Source organism: Protopterus annectens, chromosome 7.part0 (assembly GCF_019279795.1).
Source record: "Protopterus annectens isolate FY-2018-M chromosome 7.part0, PAN1.0, whole genome shotgun sequence".
Classification (NCBI taxonomy): Eukaryota; Metazoa; Chordata; order Ceratodontiformes; family Protopteridae; genus Protopterus; species Protopterus annectens.
Window position 1 is genome coordinate 342,283,246 of NC_056739.1, and position 25,530 is coordinate 342,308,775.

Genomic DNA, 25,530 nt, shown 5'->3' on the forward strand with positions numbered 1-25,530 from the left:
ATGTTGGCTTTACAGCACAGAGGCATTCATTACTTAATAAATTAATATGTGCTATAGTCGTACTTGAACCGGGAATGCCTTTACGTTAGGCAGATGCTCTAACCACTACACTATTGTTGTTCTGCCTCATTTATATGTATACCCATGGTTCATAGCTACTCTGACATATGCACCACCGTTTCCCTTATACAGCAGGCATCCATTCTCCTGCTGGGAGAACCGCAGTACTACACTTCCAACATTCCCTTTTCCTACTGCTCTGGACCCATGCTGCATGTCTACTCACTCCAAGAATATTCAGAACTCCTACGCTTATAGTCCTCGCACATACATGCGTTTGATTGTCAGGGTGTTCATGTGTTGGTCCAGGTTTAGGCTTGTCTGACTGATGACTAGAACTGCCCTGTCACTGTTCAAATATCAGACTTCTCACATGGACAGAGTTAGTCCAGATTTTAACATTCTACCTGTGTTTACAGACGCAGGTGTTTGACCTCTGACCACATTATTAGGTCGGTGCTACATAATATAGGGCAGGTAGTGGTTCCACTACATAATATAGGGTGGGGGGGTTTCCATGTTTTTTCCCTTCACATTTGACTATTTCATTCATTTATAGATACAATGAATATTATTCTGGACATCAGTTATAAATTCACTACAGGTATGCAATAGTCCTGTCAACAAATGTGACAGTTGGTTGGTGTACATATGTGAATGGACATCTGTGATACTCGGGGACTAGTTTCTACAGGGACAAGGCTATGACAAATCAGGGACAATCACGGACACTTCTACCATATTAGTACTATTAACTTGGAACGTGTTGACAGATTCGTATTACTACTAATTTTCTGCAGTTAAATGCGTCTATTACTCTTCATTGTTGTAATTAGTCATTCTCATTCAATACCTTTCCTCTAAAGGTCACTGGCTTTGTGAGTGATTGAGAGGCTGGCCAGTTGTTGTGCGAATGCTCTGACCATTGGTAGGGTTGACACATTGTCATATGTACAGGTTGGGATATATTCTGGGGACACCAGATTGTTTAGGCCAACACATACCCACGGTCAGTGCAGGTTTAGAACATTCATTAGTTTCCTAGCTGTGAGCCTATACCTTTAGCACTTTAGTTGTTAGTCTGTTTCTTGTACGAATTACATATTTTCTATCCTGACATGACCACTTAGGCAACTGTTACATGCAGTATGGTACATAGTTATTTCCTACAATCACAGGACATTTGGCATTGTATCATTGTTGGTCAGGACACACCTACCCACACAGTGACTGTCCCTCACACAGTGGATCAGGGGGTATCCTGTTTATGTCAGTGCCTTCATCACCCTATTTCCATGTGCCACTATGCGAATGTGTACAATATATTCTCTCGATTATTCATGTCGGGACACGTGCATCACGGGCAGGTGTTTGATCCTGGGTAGTAGGTTCTGCATGACCATCTAGGGCTGGACAGTCTCGTGCACCACTACTGCACATTCCAACTTGTGTCCAGATGTCTACTGGACTGGACATTGTGTCTTGATACCCATTCTAATGTTTACACAGGTTACTTATCCCATGAGGGATATCCAAAAATTTTACAAGACCAATACTGACCATTCTTTTGGCGTTACGAAAATGTGCTGGGGGTTTTACATGCAAGGGATACATAGTTTGCAATCCTGAAACTGCCTAGGGTGACACTGCCTACTAGATATGAGTAGTCGTCACTATGTGTAGATGTGGCTGTGCCAAGCTAGTAGGCCAAGTATGGCTGGATTTGATGGACGTTCAGGTATGGGTGAGGGTTGTGTGCTGTGGAGGGGATGATGGGCATTTCATTATGCATCCAGGTGTGTTGCATTTGATTTGGCCGGTTCCATCATGACCAATCTGTGGGTATGTGCTGGTGACATTTCTGTACATTTGTATCACACATTTTAGTAGTCATATGTTTGTGGGATTGTGTTCTACAGTATGGCCTGTCAGGTTGTATTGTAGATGTGTATACATGTTCTTTGTGTTTCTTTCTGATTCAACCGCTGCTCCCTCATACACCTCCAGTTCACCTATTCTGCATAAGACACAGTCTCACCTTTGAGGATTATACCATTACCCATCCCCCCACACACATATTCCTGACACTCCATCCATCACTGCTTTTGTTGATGGCCCATGACACGGTCAAGGTAACACATTGCATACACTACATATGTCAGGTACCTGTATGGTTGTGTGGACTACCCTGGCATGTTTCATCTTCCACATGCTATACATCACACACTTAGGTACACGCCCATACTTAACTTTCATGACATGGTTGGTACACCTGTGTAATACCCGTTCAACTGTGACACATCCTGACAAGTATGGCTTGGACCGCATATGTGTGGATTTTGGCCGACTGTTCTGATCATTGGTAGGATGCCACCTTTCCCTATGTCCAGGATGGGATATATTCCGGACACATATCTGATTGTGCTGGACAACACGTACCCACAGTCAATGCTACTGATAATACTGTTCCTTTAAGCCTACATGTTGCCTTATTGTTGTAGCAGTTTATATGCTCCTTCTGTTTCATTTTCATGCTTATTCTATTTCCTGTCACAGATGGTATGTTAAATACGGACATACATATTGTATGTGACTATGACATGCGTTGTGGGATATAATTCTGTCATACGGTCGCTAGATATTTACATTTATCATGGTTTTGTTATGGACACATCTGCCCAGCTGTGTACTCTCCCTCACAATGTTGGTCAGCTGGTGACCCTGACCATTGGGCTGGACATACCTATTGGCGGCACGCTAGCATGATGCGTTTCACTTTCACTTGTCATAACTATCTACACTGCGTTGGACTACGGGCACACGGTTTTCAATGTCATTTGTTTGAGGGATAGGGACCCATTATTCCCTACCGTGCATTTGTGTTTGCTTCTTCATTTTGTGTTCGCAGGAACAGTCTTGCATGCTTTGCATACGTTTCAGTATCCACAGATACTGACAGATGTGATTACTATTGCTTACAAATTGTTATATGCAAGCATTTTAGGTTGCACGTCAACAGCTGACATTTCCACGCCTCTGTGCGGCACTTTGACACTCCCTATGCACTCGCGCTCGTTTCCTATGCACATGGCTGTGGCGGCAGCACGCCTTCATTAATATGCATTTGGTGCTACTGTGCTGTCTTCACGCCACACGGTCGGCGCAAGCCTAACGCTGGCCTTGTGCCAAGCTTCATGCATCCCGGGGAGTATCTCAACCACTGAATTGTGGTACTATTCATTGGTATTCTGTGCCATGATCTCCACATTGTGAAGGCAACATACCTGCTTGTTGTGATCACATAAGTGAGTTCAGTAATATAAAAATAAAGTGGATTTTTTTCAGTCCCTTCCAAACTTTATGGTCATACTAAAATGATCTTTGTACTCTAGTACACGTTGTATTTACTACTCCTATTAATATTACACACTAAGTGGTATTTGTCTTTAAAACATCAGTTACTGCCCAATGCAACATCTTGAATGTGGAATCTTTTATCATCCTTGTAAGCCACTATTTTTCTTTTCGATTTCTTATCTGAATATTTCAAAATCTAGAAGATGAAACATATTCTGGCAATTATTTTACATAATGAACATTGTTTAGTCATGCCTTGCCAACTTGTATCAACTGATTTTATGTAATGTTTTACATTAACTATGCTGTACTGTAAACTGAATTAGTTTAGGTATTTTTAACAGTCTCAAAACTTCATAGTTACTTATTTTCTCATTATAATGAGTAGCTTGCCTCCTGACATTTATTTTAACATTTCTGAAAGTGTCTCACTTGCCAAAACTTTATCATTAAATGTTGTAATCATTTTAAAATAATGCTGGATTTTAGTGTTATTTATTTTATTAATGACTTTAATTCATTCATTCATTAGTAATGTATTTGTTGAGTGCCATACGTTAGTGAAGTGTGATGTTGTTTAGGATCTGATCCTTGCTTAAGGTGCATTTTCATTTAATTTCATTAGCTTTTCTGAAAACTTTATTTAATGTAATAAAACTCTCTCCAAGTCATTTAGCCTTACAGGTGGAATCCATCATGGTTACAAATATCTGAGCACTGTCAATTAAAAGGATATGGATTAAGTGATCTCAGTATGTCTAGTACGATACATAAGGAGATGTGTCGTCAGTGACATAAATTAATATTGTAGCAGCTGTAGATGAGTAATTAAGCTACTTCGTACCTGCTCTGTATATCAAGAAATACTAAGAGAAATTATTCTTTAGGAAACAGATGAAAATTCCTGTAATCAATTCTGACAAAGTCTGTTCTGGCTACTCAGACTTTAGAAAAATAACTGTTGTTTTACACGCTCACTTAATAAGTTAAGCAGCTATGGGGCAAACCTTCAGTGTCTTTATCTATATCTGAAGATGATATTTTCTTTTCATCCATTGTATTTTGCTTACTATTCATTCATGTATGTTATTTATAAAGTATAGGGACTTGGTATTATGACATGTGCACGGCTACCACAAGTCTGAAATCCACTTGAACCACAAGTTTGAAATACACTTGAGTTCGAATAAGTGATGTTGGCCAAGAATTTTAAATCAGATTTTATTAGGGGTCAAAGCTCCTCATAACCATCATAGATTGTTGCACTTTGAGAAAGAAGAATTTCCCTGCAATAAGTACAACTTTGCTACAGTGAACCTTTACACTTAGTGATTCACATGGAATTCACAGTAAGTATATACGACACTAAGAACAGATTTTGCCGTCATGCAGGTATTATGATTGCCCCAATTGAACTAAGTTTGTCTGTCAGATGAAACTGAGGTTTTGCTAGCAGTTTGAAACTAAATGTGGAAGCATGAGGTATTTGTCAATGATGAAAAAAGTATTGATGACTCAGGATTCACTTCTGAAAGTCCTCACTGTAAAAACTGTGATTCCCTTAGTCTCAGTTTTATTTTTTAATCAAAATAAAGGAATAATAAACTTTGTTAAACTGTTCTATGGCTTGATACATGCTTTCACACCAAGGAAGTTACAACTCCAAGATATGCAGAATTACTATGAGCAACACAATGTAGTTAATATGTTTAAGGAAATGTGCTACAACTTTAAATAACCAAAAACATTTCATTGAATAGCTTTGAGAAAAGAGCTAAGATATTTGCAATGTCTCCCTTTAATATCACACTGAACAAAAGCTCATACAATAAGGAGGTGACTTTGCATTAGATTTTTTTGTACAAGCCTAACAATAATAAGAAAATTAAGTCAGTATGAGATACACAAGCCAACAGATATCTTACTTACACTGTAACACTGTAGTACTGAGGCATTTCATACCCTGTGAGCTTTATAATTCTTCAGTGTTTCCTTGGTTAGACCACTTCTCTGATGCCCAGCACTGTTTATTCAGCATACACTACTCTATCAAGGAACACCTCAGAGCAGAACCAGGGATGTTCCAGACAGCGACCCTTGTCAAATGCTTCATATGCTCAGAATATTCTGTGATATCCCTTCACCATTATATTTTATGCTCAGCAATGGTTTTATTTATTTATTTGCTTTTGTTTACCAGGAAAGTCCATTTGGTAACCAAAATGTTCATTTTCAGTTGAGGTCCTTAGAGAAAAGCTCCAAAACAAGTACAGAAATGCAGTTTTGTCATTTCAAAATAAAAATGGTCAGGAAACATTTTTACAAAGAATTCCTTTGTAAATTTTTGACCGTTTCCAATCAGAGAGAACAAAATAATGATAAAAAACACTATGAGCAACACAATTTGCAATCTTTATAAGATTCTTCCCATTTACAAAACACTGTATCATCATAAGGTGGGAATCACAAAACTACATTGCTATATCTGTATACATCTACACACATACACACACACACACACACACACACACACACACACACACACACACACACACACACACACACACACACGCACACACACACACACACACACACACACACACACAACACACACACACACACACACACACACACACACATACACACACACAAATAAGAATATCTGAGTGACTATGCTGCTTCCACTGAGAAGAAGCCAGCACTCTTATCCCAAAATGATTACGTATATTCTTGAATGTATTGGTGCACCATGCCTACAATGCATTCTCTGATATTTCCAAATTAATTTTTCTAGCACATTCAAATCCATATTCTGTATGGAAGCTGGTGGACATTGACTTGCTCCATGTCAAACAAACCGTGTATTCATATACTTGGACTATTACTTTAACTATGAAATCATCAACTTGAAGGACATGTAAGTATGATTAGTCCAGTAAAGTCCATATTCTTTAGACAGGGTATATTTGATATTGTCATGTCTGACAATATTCCTTATCAGAAAAGTCTAGAATTCAGAAAATTTATATAGAAATGAAAATTCAAAAACACAGTATCCATTTTTTAGTATCCAAAACCCATTGAGTAATTGGATGGAAGCATCTAAACAGTGAACAAGCTCATGAGAAAGAGCAGAAACAAACAAACATAAGAAGTGCCACCTCACGTGTTTGGAATGCAGACATACTTAACTGTGGTTTGATTCAATGATAATATGCAGAATGCTGACAGTTCAAATTACCTTCTTCAGCAAAACTGCTTCCACTTGAAAATCAGCAAAATATAAAGGAAATGCTAGAGAGCATTCAAAAGATACAACAATATACTCACATTAACTGCAGGAAATCACCAGATTGGTGTGAACAATATACTCACATTAACTGCAGGAAATCACCAGATTGGTGCAAACAATATACTCACATTAACTGCAGGAAATCAACAGGTTGGCGCGGACTGAGTAAAAATTCAAACACTATGCAGAAATTTTCAGCCTGAATTTGAAAAAGCTGATTAAGCAAACAATTCATGAGGTTATCTTGTCCATTTACAACATGGAAAGCTCAACAGAACAAAGCCTTCTGCCCACTATAGTAATGCATGCTAACCCTAAACCTGCCAACACTCCCTAACCATAACTAGGCACCTTAACTTAAAAAATACAAATCATTTGACACAAGTCAGCATTTTATTTTATCATGGGATTTGGGTATCCAGCTTCCTTTTTCATTTTTTCTTGTCATTCTACATGATCTATAAAATTCGCTCTATGCATCAATGTGTCTTGGTGAGATTGTAAACAAAATAGGGTCCAAAATGTAAAGGTATGCAACAAGGCCTAAGGATGAATTCAGTTCCATCAGTACTATGCTCCTTCTCTAGTTATATCATATCAGTTTAATTTATCCAAGAGTTTTGGGTTTCTAATACCATGACTGGAATGGATCATAAATTTAAGTGAATTTTGGTAGGGTTATGGTCAGTACACCGGAACACCGGAAAGGAAAATTTGTTTACTTTTTCATTGTTATGGGACACAGTTATGTGTGTTGTTGATATTTCAAATGGTCACAAAGTTTTGTTTAAATGACCTTTAACAACCATTTATGATATAATCATATATATATATAAATATATATATATATATATATATATATAAATATACACTCACAAATCTACATCTCTAAAGGCTAATGAGTTTGCTGCAGTAAGTTGCATGAGATAAGATACATTTCCTCTATTAGTCAGTTCACTGCAGCCATAGATCTTGTTGGCATTAGACCACATCTTCTGTGTATCTGTCTTATGTACTCTTATGTACTTCTGATTTATACAGATAAACAGATGGATTAATAGTTTGATAGACAGACAAGACAATATAGATTCAGGTATAGATGTTAACAGGCAGAGAGAGGAGAAAGCATAATGCTGTCCCAAGAAAAATATATATTTTTTGCTCAATGATCTGATTTATATAGATTTGTCATTTAATATTAATGTTGGTGTGTTTTAGACACAGTACTTTTATGACTTCCTGTCAACTATTTCAGACACAATGAATGAACAGTAGAATGGGAAATAAAAGGTGTGTGACCACACAAAGGATATGCATTCTTTGAAAGTAAATAAACCTAGCTGAATACATTTAAGTAGCACATTAAAATGTAAGTACCTTTCTTTTGAGCAGCATAGCCATTTATTTTATACCCCTTATATTATGTTACAAAATTTGAGCAGCTCTTTAACAGTGCAGTGTTCTAAGTATCAGCATTTTTAATCAAACATATTATTTCCTATTAAAACACCGCATGTCTGACAACTTTTAATAGAATTTTACTGATTCCATCTTCATTCATTTCTTACTTTTGGAACTCAGACACTACAAACATATACAGTAATTACAGCAGCTTTTCTTTGTCCAAAGAAGTCATCGCAGCTGTAATGTAGTGGGACATGGAAGTTGGGTATTTTGCCATTAAAGGCACTGTGACTGTATATCTTATTTACCCATGATGCATAGAACAGATTAATTAATAATTACCTTAATTTACCAGGTAGTTGAGCTTTTCTTAATCTTTTTCATTCGTGATACAGGATGGGTCTATTGCCTGTTCCTGCTACATCATTATATTTGAATGGCAGTCATTACATTGTTTACAACTGATGGGCAAAGCATTTCTGAGAAATGAGTTTGCTGTAAATGCAGCAAAAAAATGATTGACAGATTATAGGTTCATAGGGTGGTACTAGGCTATCGGCCCTGGAGCCTATACAAACCTATTCATAACAATTCCCTGGCTATTTTTTCCCGCAGTATTTACTTCCCTGGACCCCTGTCTAGCAGGGTGACTGACGTGATCACCAGGGTGAATTTCCTAACTCCCATCCAATCATCAAGGTTCCTTTTGCAGAGGGCCAAAGAGAATAAAGTAATGTTGACCATTTCTTGCAATAGTTAATTACTGGATCTTGTAATAATTCTGATGTGATATATATTATAGACTAAATGAGTCACTGATGAAAATATTATCAAATACATTCAGTTATGTTATCTGGGAATGTTTATATTTTGTTGACAGTAGAGTCACAGGTTCTTTCTTTGTGTACTGTGTAATACTGATGAACTATGTGCTACTCTGGGATAAGATATTTTTTAAGCAATAAGATAATGTTGCATATATAATTTTCTACTGTGGAACTAACTTTTAGTCAGCTTGTGATATGATGTGGAAAATTTGTTTTATTAGTAAATAGGATAAAGTGGCATATTTACCTGTTTAGGAGATCTCTGCACACAGTTTGCATTTTGTAATTATAATCCACTACTTGGTACACGACTGGGAGAAAAGTATAAATTTATTGAATTTCAGTGCAGATAAGAACTTGCTATTTCCATGCACACATGCATGAAACATGCCACAAGAAGATCACTCTTGATATCCCAATCATACAAAGCATATCAGGTAACCTAAAACTGTCACAGATCAAGGATAATATATTGTGACATGGCTATTTGAGAGAGATGTCTCAAATGGCTATATGCTGTACAGCAGAGAGGAAATAAAAGGGAATATCAAAATTATTATAGTGAGATGAGAACTGAGTTAAGGTTAAACAACTGGAACAAAAGCCTGCCTGACACAGACCAGATGATGTGGCACTGAAACAGAGAGACTAAAGTTATAGCAAACAAGACCGAGCCGTTAGTGTGCTGACTCTTGTAGTTTAATGTTTGGTTCCCTCTTTATCTGCTTGTAGTATGACTGAGCAAGACACCTAACCAGGTGAGGCACCTAGGAAACTAGTCAAGGCTTCTCAATTGGTCCCTGGACTGCACACATAGAAACTATTTTTGTATCTTATTAAAAAGGTATGACCATTCAAAGTCCTAAATCAAGTTGAGAGTGAGCACACTCTCATTTTTACATAAGGATTGCTGACATTTTGGGATTTGTCGAGATATCATTTTGAAAAGTCTTGCACCTATTAACTATATAAAAAAGAAAAATAAAATAAAAGAGTTGCATTATGTCATTTTTAAAAAGCTACAAGTTGAATGCATTTTTCATATCTGTAAAAGATAAAATGGTGAAAAAAAAAAGAATTTGGTCCATATTTCATGCCTATCAGTAAATATAGAACTATCATGCACAGAAACATTCCTTGTTTCTCTGCATGCCATGTCATCCTGTTAAATTCACTGAAGTACATTAAAGCATAAGCCTTACCTCTCTTCATCTCTGATTCTTATTTTTGTTTATGACAGGTACACGTGTATATATAGGGTTCTGGAATACAGGGCTCTGTTATTGTTTTCCAGTTTGTGCTTTCAGTCACTTGGCGTGACTGTTAATTTGTTTTTGCAAAGGTAGTAAACACACTAAATTTATACATGTTGCTCTTCAAAAACATCTGTATTTCCCAGTTTATAAAGAATATTATTTTAAATTAGATTATGTTTTCCCATTTGAAGCCAATGTCACTGGAGGTTAGGATTTCATTACTAAAGTATCTTAGTGTGGCGATTATCTATTAAATCTTAGACTAATAAACAGATAGTTTTATCTACCAAAGAACTTCTAGAACTGATGTAAGGAGACAGCTTGCCCATTTTCTGTATATTAAAGATTACCAAATATGTTGCAGAGCTGTTTCCCAGCAGCAACTATAAAGATCTAATTCAATTTTACATTTCTGTTTACTTACTTACTTTACTATTTACTTATTAATATAATTTAGTACAAGAAACACAAAGGGTTAACATAATTTTTGTAAAATAAATTGCGTATAACTCTGGCTTTATAGATGTATTTTTCTTGGAGAAAAAATATCAAAGAAGACACAAAGCAAAACACTGACTGTAGCAGTTAACTGGTATTTATTCAAGCCTTCAGCATTACATTGGCACAGTGAGGTAACAATTTGTATACACGTATCTTTCTGACTACAATAATCATGAATTCTACATCAAAGTTTATGAACACACAGTCATTTGATCGAACCATCAACTAGTTTTGACACACAAGTTAATATGCTACTTTTGGTGGCTGCTACTTTTGGTGGCTGTATCACATTATTATATCCACATTCCGCATATTTATTTAATATCTCTATCACTTTTAACTGCTATCTTGTTTGGTATAATTCTTACGGGCCATGTGCCAAATGCCAACCCTGCCTGTAAAGTCAGGAGATCAAATACTGGTGAATAGGCATCCAGGTGGCATTTTTCAAACTCACCACATGTATGTTTGCCAGATCAGGCTGGCCTCCGTCTTCCTTTGCACCCATAAAGCACATTGACTGGTGGTATGCAAATACCCACTCAGATTTACCTGCAGTTATGTTAGTTGCTACCCTGCTGAGCTGGGCATTGACAAGGGGCTTGTCAATTAATCTGGAAAGCATGGTTGACTGTTCCCAAGGATTTACAATGCCATAGGAGTGCTCTTCCATAAGGGCTTGTAGGACAAATCAAATGTGAACATTTAAAAGTCCCAGGGCCATATAATTTAAAGGCACATCATCTATGTAAACCAGGTAGGTTCACTGTTCTAAAAATCTTTGTGTATAAGCAATAGCAAAATTATGTTAGATACCACTCTGGCTAACTTACTGTTGCTATTTCCACCCTATGCTTGCTGTCTGATCCCACACCAATCAACCAAACATTTCTTACCAAAGTGAGTAAGCAAATGTACTTTGCCTCCAGAAGATTGATCAGCATCACAGACAGATATCACCCTTTTGCTCTCTGCATCAAGGTCATGACCCCCTAAATGAATCACCGATAACTGAAAATAGCCATGTGCCCTGACCATTTGGTTTATCATGGGCAGCTGTGACCAGAATATCCCTCTTTGCAAATATAACTAGATCTTCCATTCCTTTGAACCTCAACTAAGGACATGTGGGCCTGACTGTAACTCTTCTGGCTGCCCAGATGATGTTGGAAATCCCTCACACTCCCCCAAAAAAAGCCTCTTGGGACCGGAAAGGATGGAGGAGAAAAAAACATGGTCAGTTTAACTGCAAAAAATTCAGGGCAACAGAGTTCCACCACTACCTGCAATATGGAACAGTTGCTCTCCATGCTTCAAACCATCTTTTTTCTTATGAATTAAGTGGTCATGGAAACAGCAGCTGAAAAAAAAAACCCATCAAAAAACAATTTCTCAGAAGGAAATAAAATGCTTCAATAATTTTTGTGCAGGGGGCAAGCCTCTCTGTAACCCATACTCCCTTTGCTACTTAAATATACCAACTCAGAGATTTTATACAGTGGGGAAGGAACAAATTTCAAATCCATTCTGTGTTATGATTAAATAAGGGCAAAAAAAATTAGTTTGTGATACATATTCAATCTGTTTTGCTGGCCTTTACTATGTCTGACCACCTGTCAATGTGACTCTTCTTGCATTACCTCATCATTAGTCCTGCCAAATGAACAAGCATCATCTGCCTGAAATGTAAGATACCACTGTCAGTGATCCAGAAGTGTCAATATACATGTTCAAGTCCCTATTGCTGATTCTGTTCACCTGACAAAATGTTAACCATTGAATTGTTGCAGATATTTTTGCCACACTTTAAGTCTGCTCTCAAGTTCTGCATGACATACATTCTAGCGTGCATGTTTATCACACTCTGGAGAAGACAGGTCAGTAATTTCTTGAAAGTATGTACATTTACCGACGATGTTAGTCTTATTAGTGTTTCATTTGATGAAATATGAAATATTAAGTTATGCTCTTCCTCTGTAAATCATTCAGAATTTCTACGACTTTAAGTTACATATATTTTGTCTGCCATATTTGTCCATCACCTGGTACAAGTATTTTACTGCTCTGTTATATGCAAATATTGCACTTTCATTTGCCTGCAAGCCATAGTTTACAAACATCTAATCCTTGTGCTTTTTGCCTTTTCTAGAATAGTCCATTACCGATTCACTTGAATGTTTAACAAACATATTACATAAAAAGAAATGGAATGACTGTGCTTTGTTTTCCTTGGGAGCACAACTCCCTTCTGTGGCTATTATGGTGTGCACTACAGATACCTACATAGGAGTATGACTCTCTTCTGTGGCTATTATGGTGTGCACTACAGATACCTACATGGGAGCATGCAAGTCTTCTATGGCTACTATGGTGTGCACTACAGATATTTACATGGGAGCATGCATGTCTTCTATGGCTACTATGGTGTGCACTACAGATACCTACTTGGGAGCATGCATATCTTCTGTGGCTACTATGGTGTGCACTACAGATGCCTACAGTTTCTGAGCTTCTTCATACTGTCTTTCTGCAGGCAGTCATGCAAGCGCATCCTGGGAAATGTTTTTGATGATAATTGCTGTTATTTGTTGTAAGAGCTAAGCTAAATGTATACTCAAATACAGCTCTAGTCTTCTCTGGTTTATTCCACTCATACAAACATAATGCCACAAATCACAGCACTGCCAAAACCTCATAAATTCGCTCTGCTAACACTTTCACACTTTCTCATTACCCATATATGTTTAACTACTATTTTCATACTACAATTTCAGTGTAGGCCAACTCTGGTTTTGCCAAATGTTTGTTGTTTGCTTTGTCAAACAGAATTAAGCTATTATCACTTTTGTAAGATAGGATAAAGTGAGTATCTTATTCTACAATTTAGTATAACTATTGTGGTAAGCCTAAGACATAAGAGCATGGGAACAGACATTTTTTTTCTTTCTATATTTATTCTTTGTTTACTGGGTAACTGAACTCATTCTAAGATGCTTTTCAACCAGGTGTCTAATCACAGATTGCCACAGCATGCTAAAACATGTTAATCTGCACCATGAGAATTACATCAGCATCACTGAGATCGTACTGCCATACAGGTAAAACTAAGCACATACTTGTTCAACAATACAATTTAGGATGAGGATTATATCAATGTGAGGGAGTTTTATTTCTAAGTTTACATAGAGTAATACCAGTATAACTGAAATAATAAATATAACGAAGCCAGGAGGTGACAGAGACATCCAGCCAGAGATAGATGGGTTGTGTGAAAGAAGACCTGCGGCAGCCAGTGAAGTACTTCTGAACTGAGACATTTGGTGACAGTTGATATAACGTCCTGACACCTTGTAGAAATTTGTAAAAGAAAAATGATGATGATGATTTAAGATTATTAGTAGAAAAGTGCAAGAAAAAAGTTATTTTTTTGACAAGTAGTAAAGTATGTCCTGGCAATCTATGTAGAGATGATTTAGGACTATTTACATATATACAATAGCAATGTCTTTTGGTTTCTCCTGTTAGGGGTTGCCACAGCAGATCACCAGTCCACACATTGATTGACAATTGCATTTTTACGGTGCTGAGTTGGTAGCCTGGTGCCGACCTTCACAGATGCCACACACACTCGCACCTACCTGCATGTCTTTAAAACTCATTTGACCACAGGGAGGAGATGCAGACTCTGCACAGAAGGTGCTCCAGCCAAGAACTGAACCAGAGAACCTCTTGCTGAGAAGCAGCAATGCTAACCACTGCATCACTGTGGTGACATATCTTTACATGTATACAATACTGATGGATATTATAAAAAAGTGAAAATTGTGCTATGATGCTTTTTGTCTCAGGAATGCCTTGAGTAAATGCTTTCAGAGGTAATACACATAGCTAAAATATCCGTAATAACAAACACCTTTTGCATTAGGGAAGTAAAAAAAAGAGAACAAAGGCAAAAATAGAAAAACAATCAATCAGTAGACAGGAAAACAAGCAAAACTTTAAAAATAAAGTCCTGAAAATCAATGTTTTATGTTAATGAAAGTGTAAAATTAGTCCCAGAATGAAAAAAAATAATGAAAAGATGGCTAGTAGGGGAGAGAGAGAGAGAGACAGAGAGAGAGAGAGAGAGAGAGAGAGAGAGAGAGAGAGAGAGAGAGAGAGAGAGAGAGAGAGACAGAGAGACAGAGAGAGAGAGAGAGAGAGAGAGAGAGAGAGAGAGAGAGAGAGAGAGAGACAGAGAGAGAGACAGAGAGACAGAGAGAGAGAGAGACAGAGAGAGAGACAGAGAGAGAGAGAGAGAGAGAGAGAGAGAGAGAGAGAGAGAGAGACAGAGAGAGAGAGAGAGAGAGACAGAGAGAGAGAGAGAGAGAGAGAGAGAGAGAGAGAGATAGATAGAGAGAGAGACAGAGAGAGAGAGAGAGAGAGAGAGAGAGACAGAGAGAGAGAGAGAGAGAGAGAGAGAGAGAGAGAGACAGAGAGAGAGAGAGAGAGAGAGAGAGAGAGAGAGAGAGAGAGAGAGACAGAGAGAGAGAGAGAGAGAGAGAGAGAGAGAGAGAGAGAAAGAGAGAAAGAGAGAGAGAGAGAGACAGAGACAGAGAGAGAGAGAGAGACAGAGAGACAGAGAGAGAAAGAGAAAATTTGCACTAAATAGACATTTACACAAAGAAGTGAGTTGTAGTTCTTGTGAAGCATGTCAAAACTTTTTATCTCGCTGTGTGCAATCTTTTCCAAAGCTATGCTCCACATTTGTTGTAGTTGATGCTTTACTAACTCAACAATGAATTTCTTATGCTGTTTTCCTTCTCAAGTATTCCCAAGGATATTAATATGACTGTATGCCATTTTAAAATGCCACCTAATGTGTTGAACTACAAATTTAGACTTTTTCCTTATGAGTACTATCTTCAAATGTTTAATTCTTAATGCTTCTAATGACAGAATATTATTTTGCTATGGCTGAATAGACCTCACTTTCATAGTTAACAAATTGCAGATAAACAAAATCTCACTATAGTAGCAATAATATACTTAGTATATACCACACTAGTTGAAGGATAACATGAGTGTAATAGATATAAATGATAAGCCAGAAAGAGCAAAATATACTACTCATTGTGACATATTGTGAGATGGCAGAAACTGGGAAAAAACATAGGCAGGAAAGTTTATGTACACTCATAAAGGTAAATTAATTACTTGCATTCCAAGTTATCATTCCACCACCCATCAATAATCCATTTCACTTATCAATATAGATTCAGATTTTAATATCTTTATATCACTCAGTCCTACACTTTATTCACTCATCTTCCTCCTACAGCAACTTTCTAGCCTCCTCACCATGCCTGTCTGTCTCTTTGAATGTTCTGTAGTATTTATTTCCAATTTATTCACTTCCCTGTGTCCTTTCCAGTTCCCCTTACTCCATGCCCTGCTAGGTGTCTCTACCATTTCCCAACATGCTATTCCTAAATCTTCCTTTCCATGTACACTATTTTTGCTAACCTTGTCTACCACAGGCTTCAGTCACAAAGTTTTTTTCAGGTTGCCTCCAAATATTCATACTTCCATATTTTTGTAAGATGTCTAGTCTGTTAAGTTTTGGAGTTATACCTTATACTATATTTAGCATATGATTAAATCCTAGCATTTTTCCTAAAAAGTAACTGTAGAATGTTGTCTTTGCCCTGCATAACATGCATTTCCCAGGCTGAATATTTATTTTTAACATCCTCTTTTTCAAAGTATCTCATTGATGTTAATGGTTCTGTTGGCATGTACTTTTGTGGTCATCGGTTCTAGTATCTCTAGTATAGACCTTTGTTTAACTGATAATGTGCTCTTTCATCTACAGTTTTGATTGATAAACTTGAATATGCAAGTTTTTTTTGTTTTTTTTTTGTTTTTTGCTGTTTCTGATTGTATTAGGGGGTTATTCTTTTTATGTCAGTCTGTATGGGGTACATATAACTAAATGGGAACTCATTTGACTTTTACTTTATATCAAATGTTTTTCTATATTGAAACTCTCTCTGCATATCTTACTTCCTGTGCTAAATTTGTTTGTTTTTCTTGCTTTCATGCTCACTGTTTTGTACTTTTAGTTTTTGTTTGTTTTATTATATCTATCATTTATAAAATTTCTTCTAGCAATTTTAAAATTGCTAAAGATCTCCTACAACTGAGACATTTGTGTTAGACTAGACTTTTATCAGAGTAGTAATTTGTATTTTGATATGTGAATCAGTACATACAACATTACACTTCACTTTAAGGATGTAGGCCTTAGGTAATAATAGCATTAAGGTTTAATTTTGGTCATGTGAGGCCCTCCTGAACATAGTCACCTGACAAAATGCCCAGCATACATTACAAAAACACTTTTTGCTAAACTCTGGTGTGGTAAATAGTAAAAACCAAAATATATAACTAGATAACTGCACCATAGGTTACACAGACTTAAAAGACCTTAGATTTTTACCATTTTGATTTGCTTTAAGTCCTTATTATATGAAATAGTTATGCAGTCAGAAATAATATACTATAATGTGAATAATCAGCTATTTATGCTGACTTGTATGAAATTATATGCTGTGTTCATTGTCGAAGTGCTATGTAAAAAAAAAAAAAATTAGGAATGTCACAAACTTCAGTACTATTTAGAAAAAATATATAATTTTAGCTGTTTGGTTTTATTTGTAATATTTGATGCTAAACATTGTCAAGAACTATTTTACATTATTCATTATTAGCTAATTTGAAGAAAATAACATTTTTCATGAAGAAGAGGAAACAATACAGCAGTTACTTTTGGGTCATAGACCTTACTAAATATACTGAGAGGTCACACTACCTCTGACACAGTTTTTTTTTTTTTTTTTTTTTTTTTTTAGCAAACCCAAATATTCCATTTACTTCCAAAACAGAATGACCTCAAATCTCTTATATTAACTACTCAAAAAAGAACAATGACAGCAGCTGCTGTAAATCGGAAAATATAAGGCATAAATTACTAAGCAACTTTGTGTCTGTAAGCGGGCACACACACACACACACACACACACACACACACACACACACACACACACACACACACACACACACACACACACACACACACTGCTGCTATCAGGCAGAGTTATAAAATAACTTCTTACTAAAATTTGCACATCGAGCATGTGGTTAATAAACATTTGCTTAGCATTTTTATGGATTTTACGGTAAGATGAACTGCCTGATACCATGAATTGACTCTTTGATGATAGTCTGCAATTAAGCAATGCGATAACCTTGGCCAAGCTTGCAATTGTATTAGAAAACAGGAATCTTTATCTCAAATCCACGAAAAATGAACATTCTGAGGAAAGTGGATATGATTGTCCTTAAAAGTGTCCAGGTCTCTAATGACTTAGTAAATTTTTAAAGCGGTGTTAGTCAAAGTGTGCAATGCTGCATTTCTTGGCATTTATTATAAGGTCATGGACAAAACACTATTTGTTTATGCATGTTAGGACTTTCTGGAAAATCTGGTACTCATATGGGGACCTTATACAGCTCTGAGGTTGCAGTTATCGATGCACTTGGTCAACCTCAGGCCCTTGATGCTGTCTTCAGTACCAAAGAAATACATTTCAAAAAATGTCGTTACAACAACACTGGTAACTACCCTTTTTCCCATATTAACAGATTAGATTCTGTCAATAATCTAAATTGCTATCTAATGGTTAACATGGGGGTTACATTTGGTTTGATTAGTTTATCAGTTATGCCAGAAGGTAAGATGGCTTCCAAGGCATTGACAAAATCCATGTAGGTAATTTAAACTAATTTTACTATATCTGATACATCACTGACTTGTTCAAAGAAGTCCACCAGGTTCAGGAGGCAGGATCTGGGCTCTCACATACCCAGACTGGATTGAGTCAAATTCCTGATACATTCCATTGCTTTACAGATAAGGCTGGTAAGGCTTTTAGGTCTGTAGTTTCCAAACCTATAAATAGTGGGTCCCCCACTTTTAGAGTGAGATGAGTACAGCAGTTCTCCACTCCTCTGATACATAACCAGTGGCGAGGCTGAGACTGAACAATTATAGAAATGAATATAAAAGACAGTGTCTGGTGTTGACAGAAGGCAGCCTGACACATTATCTAGATCTATGGAGCTCTAGACTTGCTTATAGGGTAATCAGAGGGTCTGGTGTGGATATGTAGTATGGTGGGTAAAATTAGGAGATATGCAGAGTAAAGTTTCAGCACATTTGTCAGCAAATAAGTCGGCTATGTCCCCAGAGAATGAGTATGTGTTGCTGTTGTACATTAGTTCAGTGCAATGCTAGGAATTACTTCTAAGGATTCTGACATACCTGAAGGCTTTATGGTTACCTTAGCATACAAAGCACTTTTTAATCCATAACTGATAACAGTTCAGATAGGTAGCGTTTGAATAAAGTAGGTTTCCAGAAAAACATCTGAAAAATAGTTTTCAGAATTATGACAAACCGTGTGTTCAATTATCTTATTATTAATCTGATATGTGATATTCTAAAAATCAGTTCTATTTTTGAGCTCTGACGCTATCTGCTCAAATTTAGGTCTACTCCCTTTTCAAATAAACAAACCATCTACTTACCTACAACTGAAAAGCACTTTTGAAACATCATTTGTTTTATAAAAAAGTATCAGATTCCAATGTATCAGTACTAATTTTGTAAACACAGGGACAAATGCAGCCTACCCTCTTGCCTCCAGTGATTTTTGTCCATAACAATGTCCTTTCAAGTCCTTTTCATGCACAGTGAGCATTGTTTCTAAATCACCTGTACTAAATCACATCAATTTCCTTAACACTGTCCTTCCTTAATATTCTAGAAATGTATTCTAAACCAATGCCACACAATTAGTTGTGGACAAGACATCGCCTTCATTGATCTCCAGATATCTGACCTTCACTATAAAATTAGATGGGTTCCTTATATTTGTTTCATAATTATGTTTTTCACAACTCTGTCTACAATATGGATGTATTTTCCAAAATAAAAACTCTTTGATGACAATATGAGATGCAAAGGTGGCTGAAACTCACCATTGTGGAATTTATGTAATTCAAAAATTACACCTGTACTTGTTTGAGCACATAAAAATACATACATTTTGGACACCACACTCAGTATAACAATCAGTTTGCCTGTTGCTTTTGTAACTTCCCTTTTAGTACCTGTTTTATAAAGTTGAAAACTGTGTGTATAAACTCCTCACCCTCAATGCAGCACTTTCAACAATAATGCCCACTGAACAACTGTTCTTATTCATAACTATCCATACTTTTTCTTTGAGGCTATAAACATCAAAAGTCAAAGACCAACTTGGTAAAATTCTTGACCATAAAAATTAAAATATTTACATGATCCCCCCCAATAATCTAAAAAAAAAGTCAATTACTAACAAATATTATTAGCTAACAACTCACTGTTTTCCACATGTCACCATAATCCCATTACAAAAATCTGAAGACAGTTGCAGATAATTTTAACCTCATGACCAAGGGAATGAAAAAAATCATACAGAGGCATGGCCAAGATGCCAGTCTGATAACAACAGAAATCCATAGCTCTGCTTAGATTTTAATATCCTGACAGGAAATATACTTTAATTTTTAGAAAAATCTAACTAAAATAATACTAAAAGATAGATTAACATAGACTCTATTATTTTCTAAAAATTAATACATAGTCAAGAGAATTTTTAAATTATTCCTGTCAAGAAGTTTTCTACTGGAGATGTCAACATGACCAACTCAAAGAACCCACACCAGGAAAGTGCAGTGAAGAAAGATCTATATCTTATAATAACAAACATCCAAGAACTGTCACTAAAAATTGATAAATTTGAAAACAAAATGCATATTATCAAACAAGAATGCAGTAAACAACTGGAACTTCTAAATGGAATAGGAAAAAAAAACCTGAACAGATTCTTAGAGGAAACAGTAACTGACCTAGATATTAGAGTGACAGAAAATAAACATCACAATGAATTTCTTCTGAAACAAAACACCAGGCTGACAGAGAAACTGGAAGACCTTGAAAGTAGATCAAGGAGGAATAACATAAGAATATATGAAATTCCTGAGAAAGAGGAGGGTGCTAACATGATTCAGTTCCTCAATAATTGGTTTTCATCAGCACTAAACATGCCAGAATCCCTTTATTTTGAAATTGAGAGGGGTCATCAGTCCCTGGCAAATCCAGCTTCATCTCGGAGTTCATCTAACCCCAGGTATATAATAGTTAGATTTATTTCCTCACAAGACAAGGAATTAGTGCTGAAATCAGCTTGGATTAATTCCCCTATCAAGATGAGTGAAAAAGTTATTCATTTTGACAATGACTACACCTCTACAGTCATGTCCAGAAGAAAGGACTGTGTTCCTCTAATTAAGTCCTTGAAAAAAGCCAATATTAAAGCTCAAATTCTTTTTCCTTCAAGAATAAAAATCACCTTGCCAGAAGGAGTGAAGATCTTTGATTCCCTACAAGAAGCAATAGAATTTATCCAACAAACAGCAAAAAGAAAGCTGGAACCACCAGGCTGTATAGTAATCCAATATTTATTAAAGCAAACTGTCATAAAAACAAGTAAAAAACTCTATAAGCACTTTTGAGTGTTGCTCCTTCATCAGATAGTACATCATTAAAAACAGCTTAGCATTTTATAAAACACATAACCAATCAAAATCAATACCTAGTCCACCTTTTTTTTCAAGGCTGGCTTTAAAGATACAACTGCATTAATTCCTGGTGCTCTGTCAGCCCCTAATTATATAACCCATCTCATCTCCATGTATTCTATTTCATTCTGAATATCACCCATTCTAGTTTTTTGATTCACAACCTGTAATACCATAAAAGAAAAAGTATGGCCATGGTTCTGTTGGATGTGAGTCTGTGATAGATAATTCATATGGCATTACTGCCATTGAATGTATATTGGAAGAAGTAGGTCTTGACATAAACGTCAATCTGCGCCCTTGCATTTTGTTAAAATTGATTTTGGAGAATAACTTTTTTTTTGTCAAGGGAAATATTACCAACAAAAGCAGGGTGTAGCGATGGGTACACCCTGTGCAAACTCCTATGCCAACTTAGTCTTGGCACACTGGGAGGGCTCAGTGATTTTTGATGACAGTAATAAGTGGTTAAATAAGATAGGCTGTTACTGTAGATTTGTAGATGATGTTTTCTTTCTTTGAAGAGATACGACTGCAGAACTAGACATGTTCATTGCATATTTAGAGTCCACCATAATTTTTTTCAGATTCTCTAAAAATGCCTCTGACATACAGATAGACTATTTAGATGCATGTATAAAGAAGGGTAATGGCTGCTTGGAAACCTGTTTATACAAAAAACCATGCTGGAAAAGCAGTACACTAGAATTTGATAGTATGCACCCACGGTATATTTTTAACAACATTATAAAGGGGCAAACATGTAGAGTCTCTAGACTTTGTACTAAAGATGAAGAGTTTGAACATGAGATTAAGGTATTGAAAAATAACCTCTTGAAAAGGGGATTCAAAGAAGGAATTGTAAGGAAAGAGAAAGCCCATGTTAAACAAAAGAGGGATACCAATGCTAAGCCTTGGTACCATCGCAATAGAACATTTGTAACAGGGACAACAACACAGGATGTGAATATGAATCAGCCACACATGTATCTCACATACAGTTATGACATAGGAGGCATTTGCTAGATTATAGGAATAACTGGGGGATTCTGTGATCAGATGACAAGATATCTAAAGTAGTGGGGGCACAACCCAGATTCACTTTTAAGAGGAACAAGAATCTGACGGAAATTTTATGTCATGAACTGCTAGTGGAAGTTAAAAAACTGTTAAGATACATAGGAACGGTACATATCCTGTATTCATATAAAGAAGGACAATCTCTTTGTACATCCAAGAACTAAAAAATCCTTTTGTTTGAATACATATGCAGACTGCAATACACAGAATGTTATCTATTTAGCAATGTGTCATTCCTGCACGGCATATTATGTGGGCAAGACAAATTGTAGACTGAAGGATAGGATCCTTAAACATATGTCAGAAATTAGGCTAAGTAACAAGCATAATGCACTATACACCCACATCCAACAGAACCATGGCCATACTTTTTCTTTTATGGTATTACAGGTTGTGAATCAAAATGCTAGAATGGGTAATATTCAGAATGAAACAGAATACATGGAGATGAGATGCGTTATAAAATTAGGGGCTGACAAAGCACCAGGAATTAATGCAGTTGTACCTGTAAAGCCAGCCTTGAAAAAAAGGTTAGCTAAGTACTGATTTTGATTGGTTATGTGTTTTATAACATGCTAAGCTGTTTTTAATGATGTACTATCTGATGAATGGGGCAACACCCGAAAACGCTTATAGAGTTTTTTACTTGTTTTTATGACAGTTTTTTTTAATAAATATTGGATTACTATACACCCTGGTGGTTCCAGCTTTCGTTTTGCTGTTTGCTGTATTTGGAGTGTCAGGTGGAACCATTGGTGAACATTTTCCACTTTCTTTGTTTAGAACATATCCAAAAGAAGAAAATACAGTTGGACATAGAAGGGATGGGAGGGTGGCTTAATGGTTAAGGTGTTTGCCTTACAAACACAAGGTGCAGGGTTTGAGTCTCACAAGGGATAACTGGCTAGGCTTACAATGGCTCGCAAGGGCAGTTAGCTTAGTATGAACCTATGAACCTATAAGAAATGGAATGGTCATCCCAGAGATTGAAGAGACAGGCAACAAAAATGTATGGTTTGTGACGGAAGGAGAAAACAAAACTAAGAAACTAAAGGACAAACAAATAAATTCCTTTTAATTTTAAATGCTTTGTTTTATGAGTCATAAAATATTTGATTCTGGAAAATCTTTATTATTAACTTTTGCTTTTCCTTTCTATGTCTACTTCTTCTAATTATATATATATCACTAACTCTCTTTCTCTCTCTTCTTTCTTCATATTCTTTTTTGTTACTAAGGTTGCTTTTCTCTCTTTCTCCACTATAAGTACTTTACATACTTTTCCCTTTTAAATAACTACAAATGATAAATGTCTTCTAATTCTTCAGTAATAGTGTCATTTGAATTAATACCAAAGTGCATTTTCTCTAGTAGGTCAGTGGAAGGGTAACAATATGTTTCTAACCAGATGTTTTAGACTCTTTGTTTAGGCAAATACAAATATTAATACAGTAAATTAATGTTGTTTTATAGATGGCTAAATATAAGTTATATATATATATATATTAGGCTTTTTTCTTTTTCTTTCTCTGGTCTGGTTAATTGGTGGGTAAATGATAGAAATGTTATAAAATGATTTTCAATCCACTCTGCTACAGGCCCCATGAGGACCTCAGTGTCTCTCCAACCTAACACCACTCTAAGTATTCAACTGCGGTACCACCTTTATCATTCTTATAAGAAAAGCGCAGTCTGGGTCTGAACTGTCTGCAAATAGCTAGTTAACTTTGAGTATGTGTCTACCTGTTTGAGCCAATATTCATTATCCCCTGTAGAGCACTCTGCTTTGGCTTGTAAGCAGCCACCCACTCTGCTTTGGCTTGTAAGCAGCCCCCCCACACACACACACTCATCTTCCATTTTCTCTCTTATTCCCTTCTGTTAGCAAATAGTATCCATAACCGAGAAATACTGTGTGTTTGATCATTTAAACTGAGACCACAGTAGCCTACTAATACAAGGTTATCCTGTTTTTCCACCTGAGAAATGGTTAAGAAATGACTTACAGTTTCAGAGCAGTCCTTGGTCAATTCTAATTGTTTCTTAAACACAAACTTGTCTTTGCTTTGGCTCATTAGCAACAGTACAAAAGAACTGCCTGCTCAAACCCTTGTTCTCCCCCTCCCCCTTCCCTGTTTATTACCTTAAGCCAATCACAAAGTTAATAAATATTACCTGTGGTAGGCACCATTTTGAAAACTACAACCACCCTTTGAGCACCTCATGCTCGGCTCTGCCATAAAACCTATTAAAACTGCCCGACCTCCGGCTGTATTCAGTGGCATATCGCTTACTCAGTGGTGATCTCTGCCTGACTTACAAAGCCATGTCCAACTCAGAATTAATGGACATGCTCCACCTAAAAAAATCCAAGTCACTGTGAGCCACGTGCTCTAGTGAGCTAAACCTTGCTAAACCTCGCCACAACAATAAATAGAACATGCTGGAGGGATAGTTTCCTGTCACAGAGACTCCCCATGCTTTGGAACAAAATTCCAAATTACATCAGGCAGAGCCTCACACTAACAGTCTTCAAGAGAAACCTTGATGTGTGGATGGGTAACAGAAAATACACCCCTGGGATCACGTCATTGGCTGTGCTTGACAGAGGATCAATTAATTAATCATTGGGGTGGTGAAAGCCAACACATACTGGCTAGGCTTATAAATGCCCTAGGGCAGGTAGCCTAGTACCTACCTATGAATCTATGAACCTATGAACTGCCTGAACTGGGTCACAGCTAATTGATAGTTTGTGGAAATACAGGGTACCTACCTGAGTCTCCACATTCACTATCATATGTTCTTTTATCAGTTTACTCTGTTACCTGATTGTTTCCAGCCCCCTCATAAGAGCAACTAACAGGGTTGCTTCCTGCTTCACTCCCCACCCTGCCCCCTATTCCCTTAAGCCAATCCCAAAGTTAATAAATATTACCTGTGGCAGGCACCATTTTTAAAACTACAACTACCCTTTGAGCACCTCATGCTCGGTTCTGCCATAAAACTTATTAAAGGTCATTAT